General features: G+C 51.1%; 1 pseudogene across 1 annotated transcript; it reads left to right on the forward strand.

Moving 5' to 3' along the window:
- The first annotated feature begins 919 nt into the window (after positions 1-919).
- LOC307063155 (putative ATP-dependent RNA helicase DDX28) lies at positions 920-9,122 on the forward strand (annotated as a pseudogene). Its single transcript has 2 exons — positions 920-1,179; positions 7,689-9,122. The product of its transcript is annotated as a putative ATP-dependent RNA helicase DDX28 (transcript).
- The last annotated feature ends 4,801 nt before the right edge of the window (positions 9,123-13,923 follow it).

A 13,923-nucleotide genomic window follows, 5' to 3' on the forward strand; every position in this document is an offset into this window, starting at 1 on the left:
TGATCGGACACCCATTTTCGGTATCCGTTCAGGAAGTACCTGTTGTCTAAGGCTTTTTGGCAACCTGAACAACTGAATTAAAGTAAAATATTCTGCCTGGCCGTGGCTTTGTGAGACAAGACACCAACCTGTAGCAGGACCCTCCTCTCTGCTATTTACGGAATTGAGGTATCTGACTGGAAAGCCGTTGGAGGTGAACTACCCAAGAAAGCAGTGGGTTCAGGATGAGAATTTGGAAAGGGTGACAAGGGAGGGGAGAATGAACCTCAGCTGAAAAGAAAGGGGAAAAGTACCAAGAGTTGAGTTCTCTTGACTGAAGAGAAGATACGCTGAAAGCCATCAGCTTGCCCTCGGGGCCCTCAGCTCTCTGGGGAGCTCTAAGGGAAGGGTGAGCCTGGACCTACGACTCCGGACTCCTGGTCTCGGCCCCCAGGCCTGACCATTCACTCAGACTCTCAATAAATACTTGTATTCAAAGACCTTACACGGGGACCACATCTGGGAAAACATCGCCGCACCCTCATCATAAGTCACAGGGGGAGACCCGAACTGGCCAAGCCATGACAGGAGCTGTGAGGGCGACAAAAGAGCACGGCAGGGATCGGACATCGGATCGCCAGAAGCCCTCCGCCCTCCTGGTTCGTAATGCCAGGGCCCCATCGCCGCGTATCGCCGGACCCCGGTCCTGCCTCCGTCGCGCACCCTTCCCCAAGGTTGGCGGGGGTCGGGAGTCACCATCCCCGGTTCGGACCTACAGACCTCGCCGCTGCTGAGCTCTACAGATCCCGCTCCTTCCACACAGTTCGCCGAGTCCGCGGGCCTTACTCAGCCGCGCCGGCCGCCGTCCGCGAGGCCTTGGCGCGCCTGTGACGTCACTGTCGTGCGCCTCTCCCGCCACAAGGGGTGTTGGCGCGCCTGTGACGTCACTGTCGTGCGCCTCTCCCGCAACAAGGGGTGTCTGGCTCTCGCACGGCGGCTGCGGCTGTTGTCGCTCGCGGCTCGGTTGCTTCTGGCGCCTCGCCGGGACCTGACGGTCTGCGGCCCCATCGAGCCCCTGCCCGTGGTGCGCATCCTGCGGGCTCTACAGCGGCGGCAGGAAGAGCGGCAGAGTGGGCAGCGGAGCCCCCCCGCGGCCGGTGCTGGCGCGACCTGGGCCGCTGCCACAACGACTGAGCTCACGTGCCGCAACTACTGAAGCCCACGCGCCTAGAGCCGGTGGCCCCCAACAAGAGAAGCCACCACAATGAGAAGCCGGTGCACCGCAACGAAGAGGAGCCCCCACTCACCGCAACTAGAGAAAGCCCACCTGAAGCAACGAAGACCCAACACAACCAAAAGTAAACAAATAAATAAAATGAAAAAAGATCCAATACAGTATTGTTAACCATAGTTGCCATGCTGCACGTTACATCCCAGAACGTATTTGTCTTGTAACTGGAAGTTTGTATCCTCTGACCACCCTCACCCATTTCCCCCCCACCTCATCTCCCCATAGGTTAAAATTTTAAATAGAGGAGCCCAGATAAACTTCAATGAGCAGGTGACATCTGAGCAGAGATTTGAGTTAGCCAAGTTCGTATCTAATGGAAGAGCGCACAGGAGAGGTAAGGGCCAGTGCAAAGACCCTGGGGCAGGAGCTTGTCTGGTGTGTTAGAAGAACAGGAAGGAGGCCACTGTGGTTGCAGCACGGAAAGGAGAAGAGGGTAATGGAAGTCAGATACACAATGGATGGAGAGCAGTAAGCAGGTAGGACACAGTGGTCAGACCCCGAATGGCCTTGTCGGACGCTCTGCGGGCTGTGTTAGCGCTTCACGATAGGAGCCAGTGAAGGATTTGAAGGAGAGGAGTGGCATGACTGATCACATTCCCCATCATCACGCTGACTGCTGTATGAAAAACAGACTGTGGGGGCCACGGTAGACACTGGCAGATCATCAGAAGGCTCTTCTGTCACCGATGTCAGAGATGATGGTGGCTCAGGACGGAGAGATAGTAGGGGAGGTGGTGAGAAGTGGTCACATTCTAAAAATATTTTGAGGGTAGAGCAACAGGAGTAAAACGAAGAAAATCCAAATCCCGTGGCCCAGAGATAACTGTTAATTTATTTATTCTAAGCAAACTCGGTCCCTCCTAAAAACCACAAAGCTTGCCAAGGATGCTCTTCTCAGAGGTACTACCTTTGTACTCCTCAGCCCACTCCGGCATGCCCTCCCCCTCTGCCACTCTCCCCAAAACTGCTCTGATTAAAGTCACCAATTACCTCGAAGTGGCTCAATCTATGAGACACTGACCTGTCCTCAGTCTTGTTCTGCTAGCAGCACATGGCATGGTGAAGCCTCCCCTCTTGCTTGATCTCTCTCCTCCCTGGGTTCGTCGACCGCACACTCTCCCAGTTTTTCTCTCTACCCCTGCTTTGCAGTCTCTTTTCCTGGTTTCACCTCCTGCCCTCACATGTTGAGGTTGCTCCTCAGTCGTGGGCCCTCTTCCCTGCTAATTTCACACATCCTGCCCCACAAATTTATTCACTCCCATGGTATAAAATATTGGCCACGATCATCTATCTCCAAAGGCATCCCAACCTCACACCAACTGCTCAAAACACATCCCCACTCGGATGTGTTAAGGGCATCTCCTACTCCACGTGTAGAAAACAAAGCCTTGATCAACCTTCCTAAGCCTCGTACTCTGTCTCCAATTATTTATTCAACGGACACTTACTGAGCCCCTAAGATATGCCAAGCACTGCTAGGCACTAGAGACAAAAAGATGAGGCAGGAGGGTAAGGTTCAATAGAACAGAGGGTTACAGAAAGGGAACTTACAAATATGTGTGAAAATAAAAGTGTGCATGGTGCTATGATGGAGCACTTACGTAAGGCTGTAGGAGTCTAGCTCAGCAGCGAAGAGACTGATGGGGGTTGAGGAGGGCCTCCCTCAAAAAATAATCTCTGTGGACTTCCCTGGTGGCGCAGCGGCTCAGAATCCGCCAGCCAGCACTATTTACAATAGCCAGGACATGGAAGCAACCCAAGTGTCCATCGACAGACGAAGAGATAAGAAGATGTGGCACATATATACAATGGAATATTACTCAGCCTTAAAAAGAAACGAAATTGAGTTACTTGTACTGAGGTGGATAGACCTAGAGTCTGTCATACAGAGTGAAGTAAGTCAGAAAGAAAAACAAATACCGTACGCTAACACATATGTATGGAATCTAAAAAAATAAAATGGTTCTGATGAAGCTAGGGGCAGGACAGGAATAAAGACGCAGACGTAGGGAATGGACTTGAGGACACGGGGAGGGGGAAGGGTAAGCTGCGATGAAGTAATAGAGTAGCACTGACATATATACAATACCAAATGTAAAATAGCTAGGTAGTGGGAAGCAGCGGCATCGCAAAGGGAGATCAGCTCAGTGCCTTGCCACCACCTAGAGGGGTGGGATCAGGAGAGTGGAGGCAGACTCGAGAGGGAGGGGATATGGGGATATACGTATGCATAGAGCTGACGCACTTTGTTATACAGCAGAAACTAACACACCACTGTAAAGCAATTATACTCCAATAAATACGTTTAAAACAAAACAAAACAAAAACAAAAACAAGAATCCACCTGCCAATGCAGGGGACACGGGTTTGCTCCCTGCTCCAGGAAGATCCCGCATGCCTCGGAGCAACTAAACTAAGCCCACGAGCCACCGCTACTGAGCCCATGCGCCACAACTTCTGAAGCCCGCGCACATAGAGCCCGGGCTCCGCAACAAGAGAAGCCCCTGCAGTGAGAAGCCCGTGCCCCACGACGAAGGGTAGCCCCTCCTCGCCGCAACGACAGAAAGCCCACGCGCGGCAACGAAGACCCAACGCGACCAAAAATTGATTAATTAAAGCTTATATTTAAAAAAAAAAAAAAACACAAAGAAAAAAATCTCTGCTGGGAATTCCCCGGTGGTCCTCTGGTTAGGACCCTGTGCCTCCAGTTCAGGGGGCCTGGGTTCAATCCCTGGTTGGGGAACTAAGATCCTGAAAGCCGGCACCGCAGCCCGAACAAAAATGAAATAAAATAAAATATATTAAAATAAAAAAAGAAAGGATCTCTGATTCAAGGTCTACAGGGTGAGAAGGTGTTTATCAGGCCAATATGTGGGGAGAAAATTTTTCCCATTTCAGTAAGTAGCACCTCCATTTACCCAATTACACACCATTAACCCACATTCCCCACATCCAATTCATCGCTTACTCCTATTCGCCTCCAAGCCATCACTAACCTTCCAAATATGACTCTAACGTGCCTGCTTTACTCCACCTCCAAGGCCACCACTGTGCACAAAGCCAGTCTCCTAATGAGTCTCCCCAAATCTTCTCCTGCCCCCTCCTATCCATTCTCTTACAATAGCCAGTATGGTGTCTGAAAAAGGCATCTCTGCTAACACCACTTCCCTGTTTATACCCTGCAATGGCTTCCCACCAACTTTAGGATAAATGCCAAACATGATGGACTGGAGGTTGGAAGACCAGAAGCAGGTAGGGTGTTAGGTTAGAAAGAGGGATAAAGGGTCTAGGCAAACAGCGAAAAGGGCTGAAAAGAAAAGGATCGGCACTTGTACAACAGTCCGGATGCAGGCAGGAGAATGCAGGAATAGCGAAGGAATACGAATAGCCAGCCACTTTTTATTTCTGCAATGCCTTTGCAATTCCCAAAGTGCTTCACTTATAACTGTGATTCTCAAACCTAGCTGTACGTTAGAATCATCTGGAGAGATTTTTAAAACTACCAATGGCCAGGCCTCACCCCATTTTAATCAGAATATACACTTCACTAGGGCAGGAATTTTGTCTGTTTCATTCACTGTCCATATGAAAAGTACCTGGGACATACATGGTGCTCAGAAAATATATACTGAATGAATAAATGAAGGAAGGAATGTACCACTATCACCTGAGATCCAAGGAGACATTCTTTTCAAAACTTAGGGAGTAACCAGGCAACGTCAGTTACCATGGCAGCCCTGGGAAAAACATTACCATGTGACACTAACATTCCCAGGAGCCTACATTTGTTTCCACAATAGGTAAACCTCTCTCATTTCAAAGTACTATAATGTGAAATATGCATCTCAGTCAGAACTAGAGGTTACTCAGTGTCTGCTGTGATCGGAGGAAAAGAGAAGGGCCTTTACACAGTATCTAAAGCAATGACACGAAGAAACTAGGGGCCACGGGCAGAGACACACAGGCTTAGATAGGCTCCAATCTCTATGACATTCTGAGGAGATTCACTTTGTAAGGGCTCGAGCACGAGAAAGCAGCCACTAACCAGCTACCCTGTCTCAAATATGTGGAGAAAGTCGATGTAAATGCTTACCTATGTATTATTCTTTTCTGATCATTCTTTCAGTGTATCCCTTCTGGCTCTGTGCAAAGCGATTCTTCGTTTTGTACCTGAAAAATGAGTGGCACATGTAAATGGATGAAACTTGTCAGAGCAGACATCCAAGGAGCTCTTCAGCTAACGAACGAGGAGCTCCGAGTTCTGGGAAAGAATCGTAAAAGTGGTGTAGAATCACAATATCTTAGAGCATCCTTTATATGAAATCCCCTCTTTCATATCACCAGTCACTGGTCATCAGCCTATACATGAACTTTGCAGTGACAGAAAACCCAGCACTGTCTAGACAGGTCTAGGCACTTCTAGTTGCTACGGCAGTCTATATCAAATTCAGAATCTGACTCCCTGTCACGCATCAGTCCCAGTCTGCCTTCTGCAATGGTACACCCCATGGCACACCTCATCTCTTTTCCATCTGGCACATTTCCCAAACACACGAGGACAATTTTGTTCTTCCTGAAGCTCTCTTCTCCCACGTCACCCTCCTAAATCACTCCTTCCTTCCTGTGTTTATGACTTTGAGGAGCCCCCAAGGTTTTCTCATCCCAAGGCCATGACAAGCAATGGCGTCAGTGTGCCTGCTACAGATTCTGGGAAAGGGGCAGGGCCACACGAGGGTCTGGCAAGTGTGACTGACAACCTGAGGTGAGAGTACACGTGAGAACCTCAGCCTCTCTTCAGTCCTCAGCCTCTATCCAAGGTTTCTCCATAGCACACTATTGACATTTTGGGCCAGATCATTCTTTTGGGGTGGTGGGGAGGGCTGTCCTACGCCTTGTACGATATGTAGTAGCATCCTGGCCACTACCCACTAGATGTCTGCAGCACCGCCCCCCACCCCCACCCCCCCACACCCCGGATGTGACCAAGAAAAATGTCTCCAGCCATTGTCAAACGTTCTGGAGGACGGGTGATGGCAAAATCACCCTCACTCAAGAGCCACTGCTCTTTCCAATGACTCTGTTCACCCATGAGGACTCAAAACCCTCTCCTCTGCTGGCTTAGCCTTCAACTCTCCAGAACGTCTATCGTGTATCAAAATGCTATTTGAAATCTGATAGTATTTATCTCTGTAACGGTATCTGATGAAAGTAAAACTCTTTCGCCAGATGTTAATAACCTGCCAGGTGATTAATCCACGTTTACCTTATCTCCTACCCAAGACACTGGAAATTACAGAAATGATCGGACACCCATTTTCGGTATCCGTTCAGGAAGTACCTGTTGTCTAAGGCTTTTTGGCAACCTGAACAACTGAATTAAAGTAAAATATTCTGCCTGGCCGTGGCTTTGTGAGACAAGACACCAACCTGTAGCAGGACCCTCCTCTCTGCTATTTACGGAATTGAGGTATCTGACTGGAAAGCCGTTGGAGGTGAACTACCCAAGAAAGCAGTGGGTTCAGGATGAGAATTTGGAAAGGGTGACAAGGGAGGGGAGAATGAACCTCAGCTGAAAAGAAAGGGGAAAAGTACCAAGAGTTGAGTTCTCTTGACTGAAGAGAAGATACGCTGAAAGCCATCAGCTTGCCCTCGGGGCCCTCAGCTCTCTGGGGAGCTCTAAGGGAAGGGTGAGCCTGGACCTACGACTCCGGACTCCTGGTCTCGGCCCCCAGGCCTGACCATTCACTCAGACTCTCAATAAATACTTGTATTCAAAGACCTTACACGGGGACCACATCTGGGAAAACATCGCCGCACCCTCATCATAAGTCACAGGGGGAGACCCGAACTGGCCAAGCCATGACAGGAGCTGTGAGGGCGACAAAAGAGCACGGCAGGGATCGGACATCGGATCGCCAGAAGCCCCCCGCCCTCCTGGTTCGTAATGCCAGGGCCCCATCGCCGCGTATCGCCGGACCCCGGTCCTGCCTCCGTCGCGCACCCTTCCCCAAGGTTGGCGGGGGTCTGGAGTCACCATCCCCGGTTCGGACCTACAGACCTCGCCGCTGCTGAGCTCTACAGATCCCGCTCCTTCCACACAGTTCGCCGAGTCCGCGGGCCTTACTCAGCCGCGCCGGCCGCCGTCCGCGAGGCCTTGGCGCGCCTGTGACGTCACTGTCGTGCGCCTCTCCCGCAGCAAGCGGAGTATGGCTCTGGCATGGTGGCTGCGGCTGTTGTCGCTCGCGGCTCGGTTGCTTCTGGCGTCTTGCCGGGATCTGACGGTCCGCGGTCCCAACGAGCCGCTGCCCTTGGTGCGCATCCCGCGGGCTCTACAGCGGCAGCAGGAAGAGCGGCATAGCGGCCGGCGTAGCCCCCCCGCGGCCGATGCTGGCGCGTCCTTGGCTGCCGCTGATGTCAGTGAGGCGACCCGACTTGAACCAGCCGGCTCACCTCACGCTGGGCTCTTGGAACTCGCGCCACTCTCTTCGTGCGGCTGGAGGAATCGGTGCACACACGCGGACCATTTCTCCATCGAGTGCGCGCAACATGAGGCTCCAGCGCTGCGGAACCTTTCGCCCAAGGGCAGCTGCACTGAAGTGTGTCTGTAGCTCCCCGTTCTGAGCGCGCTACAGGAGGCTGCTCCCGAAGTTGTTCGGCCCACAAACGTGCAGTCGAGTACCATTCCCCCACTTCTTCGCGGCCGCCACATTCTCTGCGCCGCAGAAACCGGCAGTGGCAAAACTCTCAGCTACATGCTACCTCTCCTTCAATGGCTGTTGGGCCAGCCAAGCCTGGACCCCTGTCGTATCCCTGCTCCTCGAGGCCTGGTTCTTGTGCCTTCTCGAGAATTAGCCGAACTGGTGCGTGCCGTGGCCCAGGCCTTGGGCAGCTCCTTGGACCTCCAGGTGCGGGAGTTAGGGGGAGGCCATGGCATGAGGAGGATCAGGCTGCAACTGTCCAAACAACCTCCAGCAGATATTCTGGTGGCCACTCCGGGGGCTCTGTGGAAGGCCCTGAAAACTCAACTGATCAGCCTGGAGCAGCTCTCCTTCTTGGTGTTGGATGATGCAGACATGCTGTTGGATGAAATCTTCCTGGAACTGGTGGATTACATCTTGGAGGGGAGCCATATAGCAGAAGGCTCAGCTGACATAAAAGACCCCTTCAATCCCAAAGCTCAGTTAGTGCTGGTGGGTGCCACATTTCCCGAAGGTGTAGGCCAGCTGCTGAGTAAAGTTGCCAGCTTAGACTCTCTAACCCCCGTTACCAGTGACAAGCTCCACTGCATCATGCCTCATGTCAGACAGACATTCATGAGGCCGAAGGGAACAGAGAAGGTGACTGGGTTGGTACAGATCCTTAGGCAGCATGACAGAGCATATAGGACTGGCGCCACAGGAACTGTTCTGGTGTTCTGTAATTGCTACAGCACTGTGAACTGGCTGGGGTATATATTCTGGATGACCACAAAATCCAACACTTAAGACTGCAGGGACAAATGTCAGCCTCAATGAGAGCAGGCATCTTCCAGTCCTTCCAGAAGGGCTCCCGAGACATTCTTCTCTGCACAGACATCGCCTCTCAGGGCCTGGACAGCACCCAGGTGGAGCTAGTCATCAATTATGATTTCCCTCTCACCCTGCAAGACTACATCCACAGAGCAGGGAGGGTGGGCCGGGTGGGGATCGAGGTGCCAGTCACTGTCATCAGCTTTGTGACCCATCCCTGGGACGTGAGCCTGGCTCAGAAGATTGAACTGGCAGCTCGCCAGAGGAGAAGCCTTCCAGGACTGGGGTCCTCAGTGAGAGAGCCTTTGCACCAGCAAACCTTATTGCAGCGGGCTTATATATGATGCCATAACAGGGACCTTTCCCTCTGTGCTGGATGGGTGAGCACACTTGTCAGTAGGGTGCTCTGGGCTGCCTAGTCACCTTCTGAGGACCCGGGCTGCTGTCTGGCTTCAAAAGGTAAGTTGCTGGCCAACACTTGAGGGTGAACTACTGAGCTTGGCTCTCTGTAGTCTTTCACGTGAAGAATAATGTCGATCTTGGCTCTGTATTATGTCATGGTTTCTAACAATAAGCGATGTTTCTATGGGTTCCCCTTAATAACAGTTTCCACTGGGGCAGAATTCAGTAGACCCTGAGAAGATTCACACTCCAAACTACCACAGTTAGGACGAAGGCTCTTTCAATTGATGTTTTAGTTTAAATTTTGTTTCCTGCCCCCAAACATCCATTAAGCCTCCAGGAGAAGGAAAAGGGGATGTGACTAGCAATAAAGAGAAATTTTCTTCACAACAATGGCCATGGCAAGCTTAAGCACTTTTGGTGAAATCTCTCTGGGAAGTACTGGCAGAGGAATAAAAGGCAAACTGACACAGAAATATTGCTTGGTGTGCATTTCCAGGCTCTGCCTTCTTTCTCATCTCTTGGTGGCAGGTGGAGGAAGAGAAGAAAAGGTTAAACTTTTTTATAAACCAGAATAAGCTTATAACATCCTGCCACTATCTCTGCATAGGTTCTAGTCTCTGCAGCATTATATAAGCTTTGCCCAAAGTAATGAACTGTTGAAAGTCAAATGTAATACTTCACCAAACAACTTAAAAATGCTTGCGCACTGGAAAGGGTTAAGTTGCAGAGAACACAAATGGACCCAGAGCAACCTTTGCCGAAAGAGAATATTGTGCTAAACGTACAGTCATAGCTCTATTCCATATGAAGAAACAGTCAGAAGGATAAAAGAACTTGGTCAAAATCACACAAGTCAGTAGGAAAGAATCTGGTTTGTCTGTCCTCAGGGTTGTGTTCTTTAACCACCAGGCTAGCTTTTCTCAAATCTGATTCATGCATAGAATAACTATACGCCTCTGCTTGCCTTGAATATTCCCTGTTTATACATATGCCTGCTGCAGTTTTTAATATTGCCCACTTTGACTCCCAAAAGCAACCGAGAATACACAATAATTTGGTCTCTCTATCCATGGACCACTGTGGTGGGACTGCCCAGGAAGCTTATGAAAAGTGCAGCTTCCTGAGCCCTACTCCAGGTCTAGATAAGTTTTCTGAGGGCTGGCTCAAGACTCCAGGTACAAGGCCTTTGAAGTGGTTTGGGGGAGCCCCCAGGTGATTCGCTCGCTCTCTTAAGTTCATAAACCGTTTATTCTGCCTCCCCCGGATGCCCAGCCAGGTCCTGTTCAGGTAGGAGTCCCCACACCACATCAGAGGGATGCTCCCAGCCAGGTAATCTCCGGAGCCTTGGAGATTCTGAATGGTCTCATGCTGGCCCACCTGCCGTGACAAACCTCCGCCAGAGCAAGCATTCCCCTTCACATTTACCTTCTACCACTCCCAAAGGCAGTCTGCTCCAATGAGGCCTGACTTCGTCTGTCCTAACGGGCACCCACTGATTCAAGCAGTTTAGGGATAGAAGGTGCTGTGGTTCTCAACCAGGGTGGCCCAACCTCTAAAAGGGTAGTCCAAGCAGTCTCTACCTCCTGGGCACATCCCCTCTGCAACAGCCCCAGTAAACGAAGGTCCCATCTTTGCTTTTTCAAGGTCGGCAACAGGGAGTCCCCTCCAAAAGAAGGTTCTCTCTCATTGCCACACTATCAAAAGCTGCCCCAAGTGTGGTTCCTTCCTGTGGGCCTGATCAGGCTAAGGGCAGAGTTGTCTCTTTCCTTCTCTGAGTCGGACCAAGTTGTCTTACTAACCCCTCTTCACAGTGTTGACCGTGATTTTCACGGGGGCTGCTGCTGAGCCTTTCTCTCATCCTTTCATGGTGGAGAGAGAGAGGATTGTAATGATTTTTACTTCTAGGGGAGAGGGGAGTGGAATGATTACGTTGTCATTTTGTATTGTGTCCTTTTGTCATGAATTTGTTTTGAATTTCATATTAAAATGGGCCCACCATTCCCACTTTGTGAGGTCATTCAGCACCCTCATTTTGCACCTTTAACACTTCTCTCAGTATCACTTGGAAATGTTTGAAACGGCATGAGCTTGTCCTCACATTCCTATCAGCTGTAAATCCGGGACCCCGACATGAACGTAACCATTGAGCAGAACCCCTCTCCACTAGCTGTGTAACACTGGGCAGGCTCCTTAACATCTTGGTTTTTCTAAGCCCTCAGGTGTAAAAATATGAGGGTTCTATGAATTTATATTTGGGGCAGGACAAGGTCGAGAAGAGTGTGTCTTTGCTTGTATTCTTCCAAACTGGAATGTCTTCCCTCTCTTCCCCATGGGTCCAAATCTCACTTGTCCTTCAGGCCCACTGCCAAGGAGCCTTCCCTGATTCCCCAGTCCACACAATTCTCTTCCTCTTAGGGTCAGTGCCATACAACCTAGCTGTCTCTTAACGTTAATCTTGCCTCTCAAGCCAATTTCAGAATGTGGGTCTCTCTTGCCCTCCTGGGGCCCCTGGGGCTGTACCAGCCCACCTGCATGCCCCACGTGGGGTGTCTACTAGACTAGAGCATGGGCGGGGAGGCCCAGGTGTGAGGGGCCAGGCAGAGCACCTCTGCCTCCACCCTGCGCTCCTCCACAAAACTGCCCCTCCTCCTGAAGCCTGACAGCAAGTCACAGGTTCCTTATTATGACCTCACTGGGTGGTGATGACCTCACAGGCCTTCTCACAGTTTCCATGGCAGCGTAACTATGGAAACGTGCTGCCCTCAGAGAAACTTCCCTACCAGTTCTCCACCAGATACCAATCTCTTTGGTTGTCTGAGAGAGAATGTCTGACCGGATCGTCTATATTTACTCAAACCTGTGCTCTGTTCCCTGGCTGGGCAGTGCAGCAGGTACACCGAGACCGGGCATCTGTAGAAGAGGCATGGTGTACACACAACCTCACCTGGCTGCCACATGTTCCTGTGGGGCGTGCCCACTACGTAAACCTCAGCACTTTCCCAGCTGTAAGTAATACCAGTGACCTGGGACACCTTCAGGGTCCCACAGTGCTCACTGCTGAGGACAAGTGAAAGGTCATCGCTGAACTAGTGTTCAGGAAGCTTCTGATCTTTATAAATGTTGCCTTCCGCTTTGGGCTACAGGATGCTTCCATTCAGACCCTTTCCTGATTGGCCTCTTAGCAAAAGGCAAGTGCATTTTTGTTGGCAGATGGTAAACGGAGCAGTTTGAGGAAGAGGGCCACTCTTGAACCACACCTTCAAACCCAGGTACCTCTGTGCTGTCATGTACACATCTATATCGGTCCCCTCAGACACATCCCATACTGAGCTGCTGAGTACTAGGGGAGAGGGTGGTGCCATATTCATGGGAATACCGGAAGAACCAAGGGGGGTGATGAAGTGCTAGTGAGACTGGAGGGCTGAGCAGATGGTGTCCCAGGAGGCTGGGTGGATGTGAGCCTACACTTGGTACCCAGAACCCGGTTCTGAGTCTCCTGATCACTCTGCCTCAGTATTTGGCCTTGTTCTAATCTAGATAAAAGTATCAGACGGCTAGAGTTCAGTGTGGTTGTAACAGGCATTATAAATGGGGCCCAAGAGGGGTTGCCAAAGTGGGAGGGGTCCTTAACCTATTTATATTAGATTATCTTTTTCCAAAACTTGAAAGACGTTTCCATTAAAGCCTCAGAAGTGACACACTGCAAGAAATGTTTTCTCTGTTGTGGAAGGGAGAGATGGAGAGGATCATGATTGCAATTTCTTTCGGGTTCTACTGTTTTCCCTGGCAACGGTGAAGAGACTACCTCACCTGATGCAGCCGTAGGCTCTAGGAATTGCTTTTGCAGCCAGTGTCCCTTTTCTAGGGACTCATAGAGGTGATGGGCCAAGTCTGTGTTTTGGATGTCAAGTAGATTAAAGGTCTTCAGCCAGAAACTGGGAGAGACATGAGAGAGGGAAATTCTGGCAGGAGACTGTGTACAGCAGAAGTGACTGATCAGTTCTGCTTTTCTTTGCAGCAGCTGTGGCTCCCATTTCTCCTCCTAAACCTGGTCACTACCATGTCCTCAACCGAGGGTGTGGAGAAACGCAGTTGGGCCGGCATGGGGAGACATACTCCCTGGTTGGTGGCTACCGGGCCTACGGGGATGCTCCTTTGGCCACGCCAGCAAAGGCGGAAGCCGAGAAGCCAGTCCCCAGATGTGCTCCCGAGAGAAAGCACGCTCCGGAAGAGTCGGACGAAGATCTCGGTTGCTCCAGACCCAAAATCCGGCGATTGTAGCATGGTGCCAGGAGGCGGGCTCCACAGACTCTTGCTGGCTGAACCATTCTGAAGACAGGGCAATGGTTTAACTGCCTGAGACAGCGAATGCCTCTTCCTGCAGTGACCCCTCCCGCCCACCCCCCACTGCCCACTACCACAGATTAGAACCTGCGTCGTTCTGAGCCTTCCTCAGCCAGGAGCCTCCCTGCACACTAAATGGCCATAAGCCAGGAGCCTCAGAAAGTGAGGTTTGAAATGAGAGTCTGCCCTGAACATCCCAGGGCGGAAGCTGGCCTGGAAGAAAACCTGGCATTCCTCTGCTCAATCCTCACGGGCCCCTTTGTGAGCTGGAGAAAGTGAAGTCTGCACTCTGCGAGCCGAGGAGGATGCAGGAGCAGAGACAGGGTGCAGAGAAGCCTTAGCAGTCTACCACATGGGCTCCTGCCCTGAGCCATCGTCAGCGGCCACCACCACAAA

This window comes from Hyperoodon ampullatus (genome assembly GCF_949752795.1).
Source record: "Hyperoodon ampullatus genome assembly, chromosome: 14".
Taxonomy (NCBI): Eukaryota; Metazoa; Chordata; class Mammalia; order Artiodactyla; family Ziphiidae; genus Hyperoodon; species Hyperoodon ampullatus.